We start from the raw sequence: 10,942 nt of genomic DNA, 5'->3' as shown, positions 1-10,942 counted from the left end.
GATCAATGGAACAGAATATGTGTAAAGGGATGTTTCTTAGACATGAGACAGAAGGCTCAGATCATCAAAGAGGAATATATTGATTTCCACGAGAACTAAAGAACATTATTGATATTTTAAAGTTTATTTTAAGAAAATTGATGGGAGACAACAGATTAGAAAACTATGATTAAAACACACATATCTTTAAGGAATTGGAAAGAGACTATATAACTAATATTTACTACCCAATAAAAGTAAACAATGCATAATTATTAAATTTCCCACATCAATAAACAAGGTTCTCTGAGCCTGCCTATGCTTTGAACAGTTACTCAGATCCGAGCGAAGTCTGAAGTGGTTAAATTAAAGTAAATAGAACCTGGGGAGAACCGTCTTTCACTTTGCAATTATATTTACAGCAAACTTGAAATCAAAATTTTCATATGAAATTACATTAATAAAAATCTGGCAAATATGTATATGTGTAATGTGTTGGGTTTCAGAATGCTCAGAAAATAATGATGATCCCTTGTAATATCAATTTGAAAGATCTAAAAGTTAAAAAGTTTGCAATCTACTCAACTAGTCCAGTATTTATTCTTATGCTCAGAAAGATGGGTTTGTCCTTTGTTCTGGATCCAATGCACCTTATAGGCTAAGTGCTCTCCCAACCAGACTTACGCATAACTCGTGTTCAAGAGAAGAGACCCCATAGGCGCCCCATAGAACCCAGTGAGCCTGACCTCAGTCCCTCCCCACTTACAAGGTCAGGGCTCCCCACATGCAAATTTCTCCTCAAGCTCTAGAGTAAAATCCACTGTCAGACTGTGGGAGTTCACAGCTCTCTCCTCAGACAGGGCTGAGGTCTCTGGGGAAGGCAGAGCTGTGGTCTAGAAGAAGATGAGACTGTTGGGTCTTCTCCTTTGCCTGGTGACGGCTCCCCAAGGTGAGTGTCTCAGGTGTCAGACCTGGGTCTGTGGTGAGGGTTGTGACTGAACTTTACTCACAGGGACTGATTCTTATTATTCCCAGGTGTCCTGTCTGACCTGACATTGCGGGAATCGGGCCCAGGACTGGTGAAGCCCTCGCAGACGCTCTCCTTCACCTGCGCTGTCTCTGGGGCCTCTGTCACCAGCAGTTACTACTGGCATTAGGTCCGCCAGAGCCCTGGGAAAGGCCTGGAGTGGATGGGGTACTGGTCAGGGAGCCCAAGCTACAACTCGGCTTTCCAGAGCTGCATATCCATCCCTGCTGACACGTCCAAGAACCAGTTATCTTTGCAGCTGAAGTCTGTGACCACCGAGGACACGGCCGTGTATTACTGTGCAACAGACACAGTGAGGGGAAGTCAGTGTGAGCCCAGACACAAACCTGCCTGCAGCAGACAGGAAGAGTGGGTTGCAAGAGGCGCTCAGCACCACCAGGGGGTGCTCAGGGCCCACAGACCAGAGAGACCAGTCCCAGAAGCAGGTGCAGAGCAAGGTGGGGAAGCGGCTTCCTGTGCCATCAGTAATTTCCCCTCCAGGCTCTCAGTTGTCCCTGGGGACAATTTGCTTTTTGTTTTTGGGCTCTGATTTCTCATATTCTCAGTGCAGCCATCAAATGAGGAGGTAACATTGTCTGTTTGCAGATGAGATCACCAGTGAGTAGGGACATTTCATTCACCAAGTTCCTGTTAGTCCTGTTTTTCCTTCTTGACAAAGAGAGACATCACCACAGTCCAGGCACCTGTGTCCTGAGCTCAGGCTCTCTACCCCCACAACACACACTGTCCCCACATGCCCTTCCTTCACACAGGCACACGTGACCCCACGGGGTTACTATCAGCGCCCCCCAGGACCCCTACCCCACAGGGTCACCGTCTCTCCTACAGCACTTTAACCTCTTGCTCCTCGTTTACTCGGGTGGATGTGGAAACCCACTCCAACCTCCCTCTGCCTTCTACAGTCTAGATTCTCATTGAATCTGTGCTAGACCCTGAGCTCCATGGAGATGGAGCCCTGCTCAATCTTCCCAGCTCTCTCCACAGCACCAGGCTCAGAAAGAAGTGTCAATAAAGATCTGGGCGTTAATGTGCACCCACTTCTCCTCCTAACATCCAACTAATGTCTCTGTCTATTTGTGGACACCCCAGAGCCCATTACTCTCAAGTGGTCTGGATCCTGCTTGATTGCCATGCTGAGCTCCCACATAGTGCACAGCTATGATTCAAGGTCACAGAGGCACTATTTCAGGACAAGCCTGTGTTAGGTGGGCACAAAGCCAGATGCTGACCCCCAGGCATCTCTAACACATTATGACAGAGGATGTGCAGGTGGACACACCAGCTGCAGAGCATCATGTTGGACCTCACATGAGTGACCATGGTGAGAAAGAAGTCAGGGAGCAGAGTGGGTGTGCTGGTCACCTCTCAAGTCTCAGTGACCAGCCCACATATATAGTCAGACATTTGTGAGTTAAAATTATGGAAAAGACATGAAGTGGGACAGAGAGAGAGGTACGCAGTTGGGAATATATTTAGGGAAAAATTAAATAAAATAAGGGCAAATTAGTTAAATGTACTACTTAAGAAGGTGGATAAATAATAGATAATAATATAATATTACTCAGTGCAAATATTTTAAAAATATAATTTTCTAACTTTTCTTTATACTCACATTCTCTAAAAGTATCAGTCAATTTGATGGTACACTTAAGGAACTAACCACAAAAACTTGCACACATAGTATCAACCAGCTGTACTCCAACTTTTGCAATTAAAAAGCACACTGTAAATGCTACAGGGTGCTCTCATTGTCTGTCCACATATTGCTGTTCTCTTCTAAGAGCAAAGACCTTAAATGTGAGCTCTTCCTCCCAAAGACTTCGGTGGATGGAAAGAAACCTTGATAATGTGCCAGCATCATGCAGCCTGTGTGCCTAAGAGCGACCACTAAGGGGCACGTCACTTCCACAATCCCTAACAGGGACACCTGCTGGGATGAGGCCCGACATGGTCTTACCAGAAAAAAAAAGACACTTTCTTGTTGCAGAATTAGGATAAAGATTTGAGAGGTTTCTAATACCATTTGACTGAAGAGAATTCAAAAATAGGGATTTTGCCTTAATTAGAAGTGTAACGCTCTGCTCTCAGTCATTAAATTCTTGAATTTTAGGAACCAATCCCTCATTTATGTTACACTGGTCCCTGAAATTGCATAGTCAGTTCTGTGGTGGCTTAATCTTTAGACCCATGGAAAGGTTCTCTGATGTAATGCCTTCCATATTTGGGGATATATGCATTAAGAGGACTAGAAACAGCGTCGATGTGATGAGAACACTTGAGATTTTTAGTTTAGATAACCCCACGTGTTTGGACTTCTCTCTGGGTTGCATAGAACAAGGAGCATTTTGAGCTTCCCACGGAAGTATCTGCCTCTTTTATTCTGAAGAACATTTCTACATCCACTACTAGTGGGGATGGTCAAGGATCCCTACCCAAGGTGAACAGAATTAATTCACTATATTGTGTAGGCATTTCACCTATTCAGAACTATTCATTTTTTTTTTTTTTTTTTTGTGAGGAGATCAGCCCTGAGCTAACATCCGCCAATCCTCCTCTTTTTTTCGCTGAGGAAGACGGCCCTGGGCTAACATCTGTGCCTATCTTCCTCCACTTTATATGGGACGCCGCCACAGCATGGCTTACCAAGCAGTGCGTCGGTGCGCGCCCGGGATCCGAACCAGCGAACCCCGGGCCGCCGCAGCGGAGCGCGCGCACTTAACCGCTTGCGCCACCGGGCCGGCCCCCAGAACTATTCATTTTTTATTGAGGTCACGATAGTTTAAAATGTTGTGAAATTTCCGTTGTACATTATTATTTGTCAGTCACAATACATGTGTGCCCCTTCACACTTTGTGTCCACCTCCCAACCCACTTCCCCTGGTAACCACTAATCTGTATTCTCTGTCTGTGCATTAGTTTATATTCTACACATAAATGAAATCATGTGGTGTTGGTCTCTCTCTGTCTGGCTTATTTTGCTTAACATAATACCCACAAGGTACATCCATATTGGGAATGGGACAATTTGTCTTTTTTTATGACTGAGTAGTATTCCACCGTGTGTGTGTGTGTGCGTGTGTGTGTAAATCACATCTTCTTTATCCAATCATCAGTCGATGGGCACTTGGGTTGTTTAACCTTCTTGGCTATAATGAATAATGCTGCAATGAACATGGGGATACATAAGTCTCTTTGAATTGTTGATTTCAAGTTCTTTGGATAAATACCCGGTAGTGGGATAGCTGGGTCACATGGTATCTCTATTTTAAATTTTTTGAGAAATATCTATACTGTTGTCTGTGGAGGCTGCACCAGTTTGCATTCTCACCAGTAGTGCATAAGGGTTCTCTTTTCTCAAAACCTCTCCAACATTTGTTATTTTTTGTCTTGGTGATTATAGCCATTATAATGGGCTAAGGTGATATCTTGGTGTAGTTTTGATTTCCATTTCCCTGACTTTACCTAAGAGATCAAATAAAATAGATCATTGGGAAGGTCCAGCAGAATTCACAGACTAGATCCACTACTTTATAGATGCCTTCACAAAGCACACAGTGATACACCCCCAAAATCAAAGCCTGAAGCCTGATCCAATAATAGTGGTAGCTAAACCCAGAGTCTAGAGAGGAATCTTGGTGCTCGTGCTCTGGTGTGCTCAGGAGTTATGAACAAGGAGCTCTCTGAGGCATGAGTATGTTTTCTAGGCATCCCCATGATTTGTACCAGAGAATAAAGAATGTAATCATTTCTGCCATAAAAATTGGGAGCTGGTAAGGGGTGAACTGCTTCTGGCGGGAATGCAAAAAGGCGTCCCACTTTGGGGAAGTCTGCACCTTTCTAATGAGATCTAACACACAAATGCCATGTGACCCTCAGTTCCAATACTTGTTACATAACTAGGGGGATAAGAACTGATGTTCAGTGCATACAGTTAACAGTATTGCACAGTGTAATTAAATTTTCCTTAAGAGGATAGGTCTTATGTTGAATGATCTTATCACAAAACAAGGAGAAAGTGAGGAAACTTTTGGAAGTGATGATTACGTGATGTTATTGGTTGTGGTGATGGTTCTATGGGCTCCATACTTATCTCAAAACTCATCAAAGTGTACACATTAAACATGTATAATTATTGGCATGCCAATCATATCTCGATTAAAAAAACTTAACAATTATGTTTAAGCAAAACCTGTATGCAGGTATTTACAGGTGACTTAAATGATACATGCAAAAAATGATACATGCAAGAGCATGGATGAATCTCACGTGCAGTACCCTCATCGCAGAATCCAGCTCCAGAGTCCACACACTGTGTGTCTCCATCCATACACCATGGAATCTGCAATACTAAAGGGACATACAGATGATCAGCGGTTGCCAAGGGCTGTGGAATTGAAAAAGGATTGACTAGAAGAGGAAATAATGTATTTATTTGGGGTGATGGAAGTATCCTATAACGTGATTGTGTTGTTGGTTATGTGACTGCTTTGCTTACCATAATTATGTTATACTCCCATGAAAGTCTAATAACCTTGATTGATTAATATTAATAAAATTATATTGAAAAACTATTTTGACTCAACACTGTATTCTGGTCAGTCTTACCTTGGTGATTTTTCAATGATGATGGATAGTGGATTTTTCTATAAATAGATACATATTCAGTTCAGTTAATGAAAATGACAATTTCCAATGTAGGACTATAGGGTTGAGTGTCTGAGATGGAGTCTATGTTACATTCATGAAGAGAATGAAATCAAGGTTATTGATGGATAGATTTTGGGAAGTTTTATCCATGTAGGTTCTTCAGTCTTTATAAATTATCAGCAATATTGTTGACCAAAGTACAGTAAACTCCTTGGTAAATCCTCAAGGAATGACAGGGATTTTCCTGAAGGAGGACCACGGACGATGGACACAAGGATGCTCCTGGTAGGCAGAAGGGTCGCCTGGCATGAGATTTAAAGGATCATAAATATTCAAGTAGAGGGACACTGATAATGACACATGAGGACAGAGCTCTTGCTCCTGAACATCCCAGAGCCCAGGACACCCTCAGAGGTAGGACCCTGAGACCACCTGGAAGAGGAAGCAGGAAGAACCCTGGAGGGGGAGGGGACTGGTCTACAGGAGGCCCTTGACCCTCTGACCACAGGGCCCAGACTGAGGGGCAGGTGCAGAGGGAGGCTGGAGAGTGAGGGGTTTGGTGTCAGGATCTGCAGTTTCCTTTCCTATGAGCAAATCGGTGCATCCGGGCTGTCTCTACTCTCCTGCCTCTGAGCCACAATGTCTCATATAACACCAGATACTGAGAATATGGGACAATTACTACCGTGCCATCGTCATTTCAATATTAGGAAGATGCTCAGTTTTACAATATTCCTTGTTTTTATTTGTATGTCTTCTGCATTTAAAAGTGTGATTCTTTCTGATGAAACTAGTTTGGGTTCTCTGACATATGTAGTAGGCTTGTCAAAAGGGAAGGGTGTGCACAGAGCCTTAGACAAATTACACCTCCTCCAACTTCTAGAATGAGGCTTCTCCCAGCTGCCTATACAAAAAATGTAGCTACTCAGATAAAATTAAAGTCACAGTACTCAATATGAGGGGAATATGGTCTTGAGGGCTCTCCTTTTTTCTACAGTTATATATATGCATATATATATAAACATATGATATATAATATAATTTATATATAAATTATAATTTATATAATTTTATTATATAATAATATATAATAATAAACAAATGCATACATATATAAATTATATAATAATTTTACATAAATTTATTATATATAGTACAATATAATAATATATCTAGTTTCTATATATATGTACATATGCCAAATTTGGCATCAAAACATCTGTTTGTAAAGGACAGGACAGTACTAAAAAATAAGACTTTTAATTATGTAGATATCTTTATGCATTTCTATGATTTTGGTGAGGTGATTAACCAAGATGTTAAACCCCTGACACATCTTTGCCATGACCCCTAAATGTACTTTCACAAGTAAGTGGAGTCTACTCATCCAGCTCAGCATTTACCTTATCAGCCTGTGCCTTTCAGGACTGTGAATGTTGTCAGTGCAATTTCCTATTAGACACCTAAAGTTTGATTCCAGTACCTTCTAGGGTAGCCCACATTAGTCTTTGAAAAGGTAGTTGTTTGAATATTGTCGCCTCCTTGGCTAGTTACTGAAGGACTGTGTATTGCATGAAAATAATTGTTATAACATTTTTCAGTAAAAAAATTCCCTCCAGACCACAGTCCCTCCGTCTGTTAATCTCCTTGTGTCTCGGGACAATTCTGAGTTGCAGAATTGGAGAAAGGAATTATTGTACTAATAATTTATTAAGACTCGTTCCCAGTAGAAATGGTCAAGGATGTGAGGTCAACAAGGCAGGTGAGTGGAAGGAGATGAGCACAGGTGTCATGTCTACAAATCCCCAGAAAGGAGCCTCAGCTCGCCCTGCAGAGGGGCTCTGGGGGTGAACAGGGCTTGGGGATTCCACCCCTGAGTCAAGCGAGCTGGATGTCACATTCCTGCTCATGTGACTAATGGTGAATAAATGCTGACCATGGGTGGGGCGTATCTCATCGAGTGTGTAAAGAAGATTTCTGAGTTTCAGGTGAGTGATGGATCGAGGACACCTGTGGGGCCACCTGAAGTTTTCAACATGTGGCGTCTTCTCCACTCACAAGGGCAAAAGATGGACTGAGCACAAGGCCCACCTGGAACTCACGTATCACAACAATACAACAAGGTAACAAACTCTCAGTGTGATGAGAACCACGTCACAGAAGAGATTACAGGGAAAGAGAGCAGGAGCTGTGCTGGGCTCAGCAAGGAGGAGTTGAGACGCGGATCCTGAGTGGATGGTGGAGAGTTAGGCTGGGGCCAAGGTGGGGATGGAGCTGCAGAGGCATGAAACAAGGGAGCTCTGTGCTCAAAAAAGAGGAGAGTCCTCAAATATGTTTAAAAAAAGCCTTAAAGTACAAGTGTCCTCCCATCCCAGACTCAAAAAACACTTACAGTCAGCAGAAGAGTTGCCCACAGAGTCCCTGGAAGGACTGTGGACACAGACCTCAGCCCCTCCCCACATGTAAGGACAGGGTTCCGCGCATGCAAATTTCTCTTCAAGCTCGAGGGTAAAACCCACTCTCGGGCTGTGGGAGCTCACAGCTCTCCTCTCAGACAGGGCTGAGGTCTCTGGGGAAGGCAGAGCTGTGGTCTAGGAGAAGATGAGACTGTTGGGTCTTCTCCTTTGCCTGGTGATGTCTCCCGAAGGTGAGTGTCTCAGATGTCAGACCTGGGTCTATGGGGATGGATGTGACTGCACGTGACTGACAGGGACTGATTCTCCTTGGCTGCAGGTGTCCTGTCCCAGGAGCAGCTGCAGGAGTTGGGCGCAGGACTGGTGAAGCCCTCGCAGACCCTCTCCCTCACCAGTGCTGTTTCTGGATTCTCCATCACAAGCAGCTATTATGGCTGGAGCTGAGTCTGCGAACCCTTGGGAATTACCTGGAGTACATGTAGTACATATAGTATAATGGGAACACATGCTACAATCCTTCCCTCAAGGGCCGCATCTCCATCTCCAGAAACACATCTAAGAACCACTTCTCCCTGAAACTAAGTTCTGTAACTGCTGAGGACACAGCCATGTATTACTATGCAAGAGGCTGTAAGTATGAGAGACACAGTGAGGGGAAGTCAGTGTGAGCCCAGAAACAATCCTCCCTGCAGGGGTACAGGAGGGGCTGGGCTGCAGGGAGCACTCAGAACAAGCAGGGATAGTTAAGGCACTAGAGAACAGAGACAAGACCCAGGGGCAGGTGCAGAAGGGGGTCCAAAGGGGACTTCTTGTTGGATCAGGGATTTCCTCTCCTTGCTCTCAGCTTACCCCAGGGACAATTCATATTTCTGCTTCTGGCTCTAATTTCTCGTATTCTTGCTGCAGCCAACAAATGAGGAAGCACATTGTCTGCTGTAGATAGGATATCACCAGTGGCTACGAGATTTTCCTGCAAGTTCCTATAGGCCCTGATTTTCTGTCTTGATGAAGACAACACCCTGAGCATCCTCATCATCCCTGAGAAACAGCAGCACAGTCCGGGCACACTGTGTGCTGAGCTCAACTTCTCTGCCCTCAGACGGGCACTCACTGACTCCACAAGTTATGAACATCCCCCTAGGACATCTGCCCCATGGGGTTCTTTGTTCTCCCTGCTACAGTTTAAGCTCTCCCTCATGATCCACTTGGGTGGACATTGATGATCAGGGATTGCCCCCTTCTGCAGGTGCCCCTCAGTCTTCTGGATGGAAAACCAGCCCACCTGAGGGGATGCAGCTGTGAGATTTCACCATGAAACACGCAGGAAGATAAGCAAACAGACAAAAGCCCATCACAGACATGCTGGGTCATGTTCTGGGTGGGTCTCTGAAAGCAGCCCTGTAACCCTGTCTCTCAGCTTCCACATGAGAACCCACGTGGACAATGAGAACCAGCTGGACAGAGTCCTGATCCCTGCCCACCCTCTGCTTCCCTCCAATTTCCCACAGAAACCCACCCCACCATTGCCCTTGTTTTATATTCCTCAATTCAACCAGAATGTCCTAGAAACGGATTCCATCAGGCTGGAGGGATAATCACTCTTCCCAGATCCCCCACCAGGTGCAGACACAGAGTGAGGCTCAATAACGGATCTCAACTACGATGGCAGAGGCCTGAAGTGGGACTGAAAGGGGAATATTCAGCTTAACATACGTTTCAGAAAAAATGAAATATCAAAAAGTAATATGATGATATAAAAGCATGACCCATTAAAGAAACGTTAAGTTGAACTTCAATATTTTGCTCTGGAAAAGACACTGTAAAGAGGATGAAAAGATACACCATACTCTGAGGTAAAATTTCCTCTGGTAGTTTCCTCGGTTCCTCTCCTAGTTACTATGGGTTTCCACTACAGCCTCAGGATGCTCACCTTGGCGGCTTTCTCCCTGAACATTAATTAGTTAGTACTTAGTGATCAGTGAGGTGGATCTGGGTGCATCTCAGCAGAGGGTGCTCTTCCTCTCTCCCAGACAGAACAATTTTGGGTGAGGCACGCTTAGGATGTGTCCCCATTCCTAGAGGACCAGGCTTTAAAGGGACGAGCTATCTCCCTAATTATGTGACCCCTGAGAATATCACACTATAGCACCTTCTCCATACTCCACTTCAAGAAATCTATTAAGTGTTTCTCATTTATTCTTGTACTAGTTTATAAGCCATCTGCTGGTGTCTGCCCCAGATAAGCTATTATTTCCATGCTATTTCTCCTTAAAATCACTTATTTCTATCCATATTTCAGGTTTGTTGTTTGCACTATAATTTCAATTATCTGATGTGTTGAATTAAGTCAGTAATTTGCAGTTTATACAGTACAGTTGTTGTTGTTGTTGTTGTTGTTGTTGCTGTAAGAGGGACAACTTTTTCCTCAGCTGTGTCATCTAAGAGCTGAGCAGAAGTTATATTTGTAATTCCAAGCATTTGGAAACAATCCAAACATCAATCAAAAGCTTAATAGACAAACATATTGTGGTACAATTATTCATTGGAATACTTCCCATTATTACAAACTATGAATGCTTGACACACAACAGAACGGTTGTCTTCACAAGCAATGTTCTCGAGTGAAATAATACGGACCAATAAAGTTCACACTGCGTGATGCATTTATATACATTTCAGTAAATGAAAACTAATCTGAAGTAACACAAAGATCAGGAGTTGACTATCTATAATTTGGCTTAATGGAAGACGTGGGAATTATATCTCCTTAAAACTATTACAAAAGACAAATGGATTATTAAGAGAGAAAGACAGACCGAGACATTGATAATGATCCATGATATTGTCCTCGTCT

General features: G+C 43.5%; 1 pseudogene; it reads left to right on the top strand.

The window, feature by feature from the left end:
* The first annotated feature begins 842 nt into the window (after positions 1-842).
* LOC131421238 (immunoglobulin heavy variable 4-59-like) lies at positions 843-8,532 on the top strand (annotated as a pseudogene).
* Positions 8,533-10,942: the final 2,410 nt, after the last annotated feature.

Source organism: Diceros bicornis, chromosome 24, assembly GCF_020826845.1.
Source record: "Diceros bicornis minor isolate mBicDic1 chromosome 24, mDicBic1.mat.cur, whole genome shotgun sequence".
NCBI classification, from domain to species: domain Eukaryota; kingdom Metazoa; phylum Chordata; class Mammalia; order Perissodactyla; family Rhinocerotidae; genus Diceros; species Diceros bicornis.
The sequence above is the reverse complement of the archived record's forward strand: the minus strand, read 5'-3'. Positions and strand labels throughout refer to the sequence as shown.